This window comes from Phascolarctos cinereus, unplaced genomic scaffold (genome assembly GCF_003287225.1).
Source record: "Phascolarctos cinereus isolate Bilbo 61053 unplaced genomic scaffold, phaCin_HiC Scaffold_3;HRSCAF=262, whole genome shotgun sequence".
Classification (NCBI taxonomy): Eukaryota; Metazoa; Chordata; class Mammalia; order Diprotodontia; family Phascolarctidae; genus Phascolarctos; species Phascolarctos cinereus.
Genome location: NW_027555736.1, coordinates 103,011,395 through 103,021,320, shown reverse-complemented (window position 1 = coordinate 103,021,320; position 9,926 = coordinate 103,011,395). Strand labels below are relative to the sequence as shown.

Here is a 9,926-nt window from a genome sequence, read left to right as displayed (position 1 = left end):
TATTTATTACTAGATCCCAAGTTCCTTGAGGAAAGTGACTATATCTTATTTCGGTTTTATATCCCTAGTACCATGATGTGTTGCAAATAGCTGGTGCCTAATAAATGTGTCAAATGAATGGATGGATTGGTGAATGGATGGATGACTGGATGAATGAATAAATGAACTACAGCAAAATGTAAAGGCTATAGATGGGTATTAAAATAAGCTGTTTCGATTATATGTACTATGAGCACTCAGAGCAGTGAGGAGATGAATTCAGTCAGGGAAGGCTTTATGGGAGAATGGAAGTGGTGAGACTTGAGCCACACCTTATGGAGTAGAAGACACTTATCTAGGTAGAGGGAAGAGAAGGGAACTGCATAAGCAAAGGCTTGAAAGTGAAAGTAATCATTTTCTATCCAGCAGGTTTCAAAGGGCAAATAATTAAGAAAATAAAGAAAGTTTGATTTAAGTAACTCAAACAAATGAGTTGAAGAATGTGACACACCCATACTCAGAAAATACTACCTTATTTCAGATTCTCTCTGCTTCTGCAAGAATAATGCCCTGGATCTTTGGGCAGATCCTTGATTGGCATCAAAGCAGATACATGCTGGAAGGGAGCTAATTCTATGGACTTTGGCATGGGGTAACAAGGTCCTATGAAGGCTATTGGCAGGGAAAAGCAATATAAAAGAAACAGAAAGGATTCACTTCCTTTTAAAATCCCTCCAAACCTGGCTTCTACTCCTTCCATTCTATTAAAAACCAAGCCAATGACCTCTGAATCATCAAATCCAACAGAATTTATTAGTTTCCTGACATTTTCTTGTCCTATTTATACTGTCCAACACTATCAATCATTTTTATGATACTCTCACCTCCCTCACCTTCTATGAAAGTACTATATTATAAGTTGTCCTCCTACCTCGCAAAAAATTCCTTCTCTGTTTCACTGACTACTCTTCCTTTTCCTCCCATCTAACTGCGAGCATCACCTCAAGTTGAACACTCAATCTTTTGTCCTTCTCTTGTGATATGTCCTGCCTCTGAAACATCCATTCTCTCTGAGTGAATATTTCCTCTAAATGAATAATTCCCAAATTGGTATCTCTACTTCATATTTTCTTCCTGTCTTCTTCTACCTCCTCTTACTCCATGTATAATCAGTCATCTGCTCCTGTTGGGTCCTTATCAATGTTTCTCATTTTCATTACTTTTCATTCTCAATGCCACCATCTTTCTTTCTTCTCATTACTTTGCTATGATATTGCTATAGCCTCCTAACTAATCTCCTTGTCACCAGGCTCCTTCTCCTCTAATCCACATTGCACAGCGACGCCAGACTAATTCTTTGACAGTTCTGTTATCACCACAACAATTCCTTCCTCTCCATCTATCAATAGTTCTCCATTACCTTCTGAATAAAGGCCAAATTCCTTATTTCAGCATTCAAGGATGACCACAATCTGGCCCTAGCCTAGTTCTTTATTATTATGTCATTCTGTTCTCACACACATAAACCTACTATAATCAACATTATTATTATTATTATTATTATTATTATTATTATTATTATTATTATATTTGTTTGGGTACATGGCATAGTTTTCTAATAAATTATTAGTTCACATAGGGTAGGGACCTAACCCTTCTTCATGTGTGTTTTTCTGTAGCAACTAGCATAGGGTTCTAAATATAGTAAATACCAAATAAATATTTCCTGAATTGAATTAGATCATCATACTGAGCAAATGGTTCTTTACCATCTGCCTAGAAATATGTTTGTTCTTCCCAATTCCAATAAAGCTTCTCCTTGATCCCTCTGGTCCATTCAGCTACTCTTCCATATCTCTCCTCTCCCAGTCCTGCTCCTTCCTGACTGTCTGGACTTAAAAATCATGCCTCTACTGCATATAAACCTAGAACTTTCCACAGCAGCTAGGATCTCCTTGCCTCAGAATAGCCTACCACCCTTTCAGCCTCTTCAGTCTAGAATATCTCTCCCCAAAGCCAGCCCTTCTTCCCCCACTGGTGAGTTCCTCCTTAAGCTTCATTTTTTTTTAAGGGCCATAGTCTGGCCTGCCCTCATTTCCTTCTGGGACCTGTTCCTGATTTTCCGGACTTCTAAACTGTCTCTGCTCCACCTTCCTTCTCAGATCCCTTTTGTGAATTGTCTTCTTTCATTAGAATATAAGCTCACTGAGAAAAGGCACTATCTTTCTTTTTGCTTGTGTTTGTATTCCCAGCATTTAGCATGCAGACATGGGGAACCTATGGCCACATGTGGCCCTCTAGGTCTTCAAGTGTGGCCCTTTGACTGAATCCAAACCTCACAGAACAAATCCCCTTAATAAAAGGATTTGCTCTGTAAAACTTGGACTCTGTCAAAAGGCCACACCCAAGGGCCTAGAAGGTCCTAGGCACTATCATTGTGCCTAGCATATAGGAAACACTGAACAAATGCTAGTTTGTTTCCTTCCTTTTGTGAGGCTGTTAGAGCAGTGGAAAGAGGGCTAGAACTAGAAATCAGTAAAAGCTGTATCACTTAGCATAGTGCTTGGCACACAGTAGGCTCTCAATAAGTATTTATTGGCTGATTTCCTTATATTTAAAATGAGAAGATTGGATTAGATCATCTTGTAGATGTAGATTGGATCATCTTCCAGCTCAAGATTTAGTATCCCATGTCCAGAAAAAGAGTTCGCTTTTTTTCCCCGAGTTTATTCCTTCTCCTAGCATCACAGTTTCTGTTCAAGGAACCACTTTTCACCTAGTCTCTCATATTCATTGTCATATACGACTTCGCCCTCTTTTTAACCTCTCTATTCCATTACCAGGTCCTATCAATTTCTTCTCTGCAATACCTTTCACATCTGTTATCTCCTCTGATTTGTCCATAACTACTAATCAAGACAACAGCCTAACCAGAGGTCTTCCCACCTGCAGTCCTTTCTTCATACCTCTGTCCAAATAATCTTTATTACACATAGATCTGGTCATCTCATTCCTCTGTTTACAATTTTTGATAGGCTCTTGAGGGAGCTCCTGAGGCTATGCCATTTGATTGGCCCCCCACAACCTGGCACCATCTGGGTTTCCTAGCCTTATCTTATTCATTCATTCATTCATTCATTCATTCAAAAATTTGTTTTTATTGTATCTCTTCTACTACAGGGAGCTGCAAATGAGGAACTTCCCAAACCAATGCAAATTGGTGAATTATTTTCAGTTTCTAGTTACTTGAGACATTAATGGGTTACATGATTTATTCAGGATTACAAAGCCAATATGTCAATATGTAACACAAACTCAAAAGTATCTTTGTCTTACAACATTTAGCCTAATGTTCTAGTTCATTAAGATCTCCAGGCACAACTTGTCCTTGATGAAGCCATGCTGCATCTTTGTAAGTTCTACTTCCCTTTTTAGAATATCAACTATCTCTTCAATAATACATTTGAGAATTTTCCCTCAAAACAAAGTCAAGATTACTAGACTATAATTTGCAGACTGCTCTCTTTTGAAAATCAGTGCAATATTTGCTCATCTCTAATCTTATGGTCCCTCTCACATTTTCCATAATCTTTCAAATTATTATGAATAGTGACTCAGTGATCCTATCTATTGGTTCTTTCAGAATTTGAGGTTGTAGTAGATCTGGGCCAGATGACATGAATTAATAAAGGGGAACTGGGTACCCTCTTACTTTTATTACTTATCTTGAATATCAATGCCCATTTAGTCATGCTGGTTCTATAATTTGCAGTCCCATTCCCTTTGGCAAAGAAAACAGAAATAAAATACCAATCAAACAGCTGTGCCTTCTCACTGTTATCAGTTAACCCTGCCATATCTATCCCAAACAAAGTTTCTCTCTCTGTTTTGATTCTCCCTTTTCTCTCAATAAAGCGAAGAAAACTCTTCTTCATTGTATTTAGTTTCACTTGCCAGTCTTAACTCGTGCTGAACATGAGCCCTTCTGGCATATTTTGACTAGGACTCTCTCTCTCTCTCTCTCTCTCTCTCTCTCTCTCTCTCTCTCTCTCTCTCTCTCTCACACACACACACACACACACACACACACACACACATACACACACACAGATACATGCACACACAACATACATATATGCTACACGCAAACATATACATGCATATATTTCCTGTATTACATGATTGCACCTTCTGTACATTGCTTTTTAAAAACAAAACCTAAGTTGGTCGATGAAGCTCCCATATCTGTCCCATCAGATAAAACCCATTTTTTTTTTCTCATTTTAATTGATTCCACTTTTGTCTTCAAATATCATTCTTGAGCATTTCCCATCCAACCTGGGCTAACTCCCCCAGCAAGTAATCCATGGGACCCTACCTATTTTTCTTCTGAACCCTTTGAAATCTGTTCTCTCAAAACCTAGAGTGCAAATCAGACTATGACTAGTCCTTTCCTCTATCACAAATTCTAAGAGGGAGTGGTTACTTTCCACTAGGATTACAATCATTTCTACCCCAGGAATATCAGGTTCCTCCCCATTAGTGAGAATCAATTTTAGATGTGTCAGATGTAGGATTTTTTTTTTTTTTGGACATAGGTCTACCTGAGCCAGAGGCCAGCTTTCTCTCCACTATATTATCCTGATTCTTATGTCATGCCACTTCTTACTATTCCCCCTATACTCTGGATATATCTCTGCTCCAAACATATAGTATGTTTTTTGATCTGTTGAATTTCTAACTATTCATTAAAGTTCAGCTCAAGCTTCATCTCTTACTGGGTAATTTCCCCAAACTTTCAGCTAATTATATTCTTAGAACTTACATCTTTTATAGTAGCATTGTGTTATATTACCAATAGAATATAAGCTCTCCTTAAAGGCAGGGATTTCTGCTCATGGTCGTCGTACCCCCTGCAGGTAGCACTATGACTTGCATATAAGACACACAATAAATGTTGCTTGAATTGAATTTAACTTTCAAATATAGTATACTTCTCATGGAATATTGTTTCCTTTTCTTCCTATTAGATCACAAGTTTCTTTAAGGCAAGGACTATTAACCTCCCTAAATACTGTCCATCACTCAGTGCCTAAGATAACATTCTGCATATAGTATATGACCGATAAATATTTACTCATTGATTGGCTTTCTTCGATCTGACACCATCTCAGCCAAACCACAATTAGAATTTTTTACATGAAACAACAGGATCTCTTTTCAAAAGCAAAACAAATATCATCCCTACTTCCACCCAGTTATGTGCCTCGCAGGAGAAGGATGTCAATTTAAAAAAAAAAAAAAAGAAGAAACAATAAACAAAAAAGCCAATTAAAAACCACTCTGAAATAATTGCATTGCCTGACTGAAAACAGCGTTGCATTAGCCTAAGCAGATCTGGCCCTGAAATTTAGAAGAAAATTGTTCAAAAAGAGAGAGTTCATTTACACTAGTCAGAATATACCTGTTTTCTGTGTTACAGAATGATTCTATTTTTGTCTGACCAGCTACCTCCTGTTAGAGAGTTACATAAATGAACAATGCATTTAATATGTCATTAAATAGGGCTGCTACCTCAGTAATAACAAGGGAACTTATGATCACATTGGACCTAAGCACTGATTATTACTTGGATGCATTTAGTTGGTAAAGCATTCTTCAATCATCTGGGGGAAGGGGGAGAAGGTGGAAAATTCTTTGTAATGAATGGCAAGGGAGCCTTTGTATTATAACAGAAAATGAAACATTCTGTAAATGTGCCTTTGATATTAAGGTAGGCAAAGGCTCATCAGTAAAGAGCTTCTATCACTTCAATATGTCTGATTTTTAGCTGTTATCTTCATCTCTCTCAGGATATTCCCCTGACACCTCCTTAGTTTCCACGCCTTCCTCTGACTCCATTCTGAAGCCTGTCTCCCTTTGGCTCTTCTTCCTCTCTTTAGAGTTTAAAAATAAGTTTGGTATGACATTGACAATCTATACAGCTAACTTTAAAGTATGGTCCTCCTTCCTCCTTCAGTTTCTGTGGTGAAAAATGGAGATGTTCAGTATACCCAGTGTATGTCATCTATGAATCTAAGCACCTTGAGGACAAGACCTACACTGTTAGCTTGAATTTGGCTTAAAATATACCGTAATGTTATATATGTATCCTTAAAAGTATTTAAATACTATATAATGTCTACTTCAACAACAAAAATTTTACTAAGTATTCACCACAAAGAAGGCACTGGATGAGGTGCAAAAAACGAAAAAGATGAAAATGGTGTGGTCTCTGCCCTCCAGGAAACTATAATCCATTCAGGAAGAAAACATGGCCATGAAGAGTTATAATACACATTCGACAAGAGAGGTTATTAACTTGAGGTATGCAAGTTTAAAAAAAATGAGAATTTCACATTTCAGTTCAATGGGTTTCCTTTGTAATTATTGTGTTTTATTTTATGCAACTGAAACATTCTGAGAAGGGGTCCATATGTTTCACTAGACCACTAAACACACACAAACATAAAAGTGAAAGTTAAGAATCCTTGTATAGACAGTGAAGATACACAAGAGAAATAAGATATGCCAAGAGAACTCAAAAGAAAGGGCAATTTCATTTGCATTTAGGGGTGGGGCAGGGAAATCACAAAAGTTTTTATCATATATAATATATTAATATAATAACATAATAAGAAATCCTTATATAATATATTATAAATAAATATATAATATGTATAAATGTAATAACAAATCATTTTATTAAGGGGATTTATTCTGTGAAGTTTGGATTCAGTCAAAGGGCCACACCTGAAGACACAGAGGGTCACACATGGCCTCAAGGCCACAGGTTCACCACCCTGGTATAGGTGGCTTTGGGGCTGGGTCTTGAAGACTGGTTGGAATTTCAAATGGTGGAAATGCATTCCAGGTATAGGGAAAGGCAGTGGAGAGAGCCACTTCAGCCATTTTCTCCATGTCTGTTTATGAGTTGTTTGATTAAATGCTATGAAGCTGACTGTCCTCTGTGGGATTTCTCTTGAGATGTCTGGTTGTGATGGAAACCAGGGGAAATTGCTACCTGCAAACAGATTAGCCTTTAGGAGATTACCCTGCCTTGATATTACAAATAGGAACGACATCCTGCATTTGTGATTGCTAATTATCTTGACTGTGCCTTGGAAACTTGCAGTGCTGATTAGCTGGGCCAGTCTGATATAAGCACATATAGATGACCAGAATGGAGATCAACACATCTGATGAGCTGGGGACAGGCTGGCCACTATAATTGGCCAGCTGTAGCAGCTCTATAAAGAGCTATGGGGCCAGGATATTGCAGGAACACGTGATGGAATGTTATTTTGCTCTGTTTTACAATTTAAAGATAGGTATTAAACTACACAGATTATCTTCAGGTTAGTATTTCTTTTAAGCAGGAAGAAACTTTAAAGATGATTTAGGTCTATCTTTTTTTTTTTCAATGAAGAAACTAAGGCCTAGAGAAATACTCTGACTTGTCCATGGTCGGTCCTTCTGAATTGGGAAATCAATATAAAAATGAACTCCATGCAAGATTAAAAGATGGCAGAAGAATCAAATATTTATCACTGAAAGGCCAATTAAAAACTACCTAGTATGACCTCTCCCTCTGCTTCCCAGATGAAGACACTGAAAGCCGAGAAGGTTAAATGATTTCCCAAGCTCACACAGACCTAGAATTTAAAGCCAGGTTCTCTGACTCCAAATCCAGTATTCTCTACATTATTGTGCAGCTGGTTATCTCTGCCATATTAACATCAGTATGAATAAAAGGCAGCAAAGGGGAGCAGACAGAAAACTGGCCTCAGATAATTGGCCAGGACAATCTAGGCTGAAGTCTTGTGATTGACAAATACTAGCTTTGTCACCCTGAGCAAGTCCCTTAACCTCTCTGTGTCCTAGGCTATTCTTAAAGATTGCAAATTGTAAAGAAGGTGCCAGCTTGCCTTAGGAGATGGTTTCCTTATCTGTGAGTTCTCTGTTGCAATGAAATCTCAGGTCTTATATCTATCCCCTGTACTTTGAATAAGCATAAAATTAGTTCTGCACTGATTAAGGTTTGAATAAGATCCTCCAGAGCTCCAGATCTAATAGAATAGGTACCATGCCTGGCCTGTTAGATTTGTTAACAGATTATAATAGCGCCAAAAACACAACACTGAGTCAGTTCTCAGGCTGTGCATTCCAAGATTTTGTTTCTGACTGTGGAAGGCATCCAGGTGTGTTCTCTGATACAAATCTTGAAGTTTTGCCATTTTCCCCAAATGTCCTTATAGCAGCTTCCTTAATGAGGCATTATGGATATATCACCCAGTCATTTATACAAATTTTTAGAATATATTTAGAGATTTACATAAATAGATGACATCCAGCAGGCATCATAAATCATACATTTATATTTTCAGTATGTTCTCTGTGGGTTCCTCTACACTTAATATTCCTCTAGTACCCATTAGTAGAAGAGACAGAAGAATAGTTATAAGGCAACATTAAGTATCACCTGTCATGAAAAATTCCCTGGATTAGTTCTCAGGAAAGTTGCACGCTAGCACTGGTAAAAATGACTTATCCGCTATTAGACCTTGGGAAATTATTTCCTTTTCCTAGGTCTTTGACTTTCCCTCATGCCTGGAATCTCTTTTTTTTCACCTCTATCCTCGGATTCTTGCAAGATTCAGCTGAAATGCTACCTTCTACAGGAAGCCTTGTTTTCTCCAGCCACTCTAAGGATGCCTTCTTTTTGCTCCTTCTGTATCTCATACGTATCCATTAATATGTTGTGTCCTTTCTTAGAATATTGGCTCCCTGAAAGAAGCAACTGCTTTTGTCTTTTTGACATTCTTTGCATCCCTAGAATTTGGCACTGTATGTCACAAAGTATGTGCTTGATGATTAAAATAAACTCATTATCTCTATTATCCATATCTCCTACTAAATTACTAAATGAAGGAGAATGGACTCGTGGGATCTAAACCACATCGCAGTTCAGATTAAGATACTTGGAGAATGTGAGCAAACACATCTTTCACTGAGACCCTCAGTAGGTTCCAGTTACCCAACTATGGCAAGAAAGGTCAGAAAGCAACACCCAAGAGAAACTGTAACTTTATCTGAGTTAATATCCTGCAAATCAATAATCACTTATTCAGCATATTTTATGAGCAGGATTCAATGCTATAAGGAATACTCTTTGAACCCCCACTACCAAGATTGCAGAAATAAGCAGTGCCATGTTAAATTTCATTAGTTACATGTCCTATGGTTCAGGGTCATTACTCTTCTTGAGGCATGCTGATGAATTGGGTTTTGTGAAGATCAGACTGAATACTAACATGCTTAAAGAGTGCTATAAATAGGGCCAACCTTAGAGAGAACAACTTTTATCTGTCATAGGCCTTGTGGTAATATGGTTTCATGGAATAATTGACTTAAGGAGACAAGGCTAGAGGAGAAATTACTTCCTTGACCTCCTGCGTCTGAATCTTCCACCTCTGTACCAATAATCTTCTCTCGCCATGCAGATGTTTCCACTCCTACAGACTCTCCTCTAATTGGTGAGCTCCTGCCAGGCATCATTCTTCCATAACATGACTAGCCCATTCATGCTCACTTCTCTTCTATTTTTAATCCTGATTCTCTAGATTTTTCAACTTTCTTTCCATGGCTTTATGACTGTCTCCTTTGCTTCATCTCCAACCACTTCCCCCTTCCCACCCCACCCCCACACTCACTTTCCAGATTTTTTATTTGTTGTACCTTCAAACTTATTGAGGGTGAGTATTACAATTTTTGTTTGTATTTGTATCGCCAGGGTTAACTGGAACACAATAAAGACTTAATAAATGTCCGTCTATCTATTTATCTATCTATACTTATATCTATCTATGTATATATGTATGTATGTATATATGTATCTCCAAGCCCTC

General features: G+C 37.8%; 1 protein-coding gene across 1 annotated transcript in view; it reads right to left on the bottom strand.

Annotated features, from left to right (window-relative positions):
• Positions 1 to 9,926, bottom strand: part of SORCS1 (sortilin related VPS10 domain containing receptor 1) — a 705,676-nt gene that overhangs the window by 88,709 nt on the left and 607,041 nt on the right.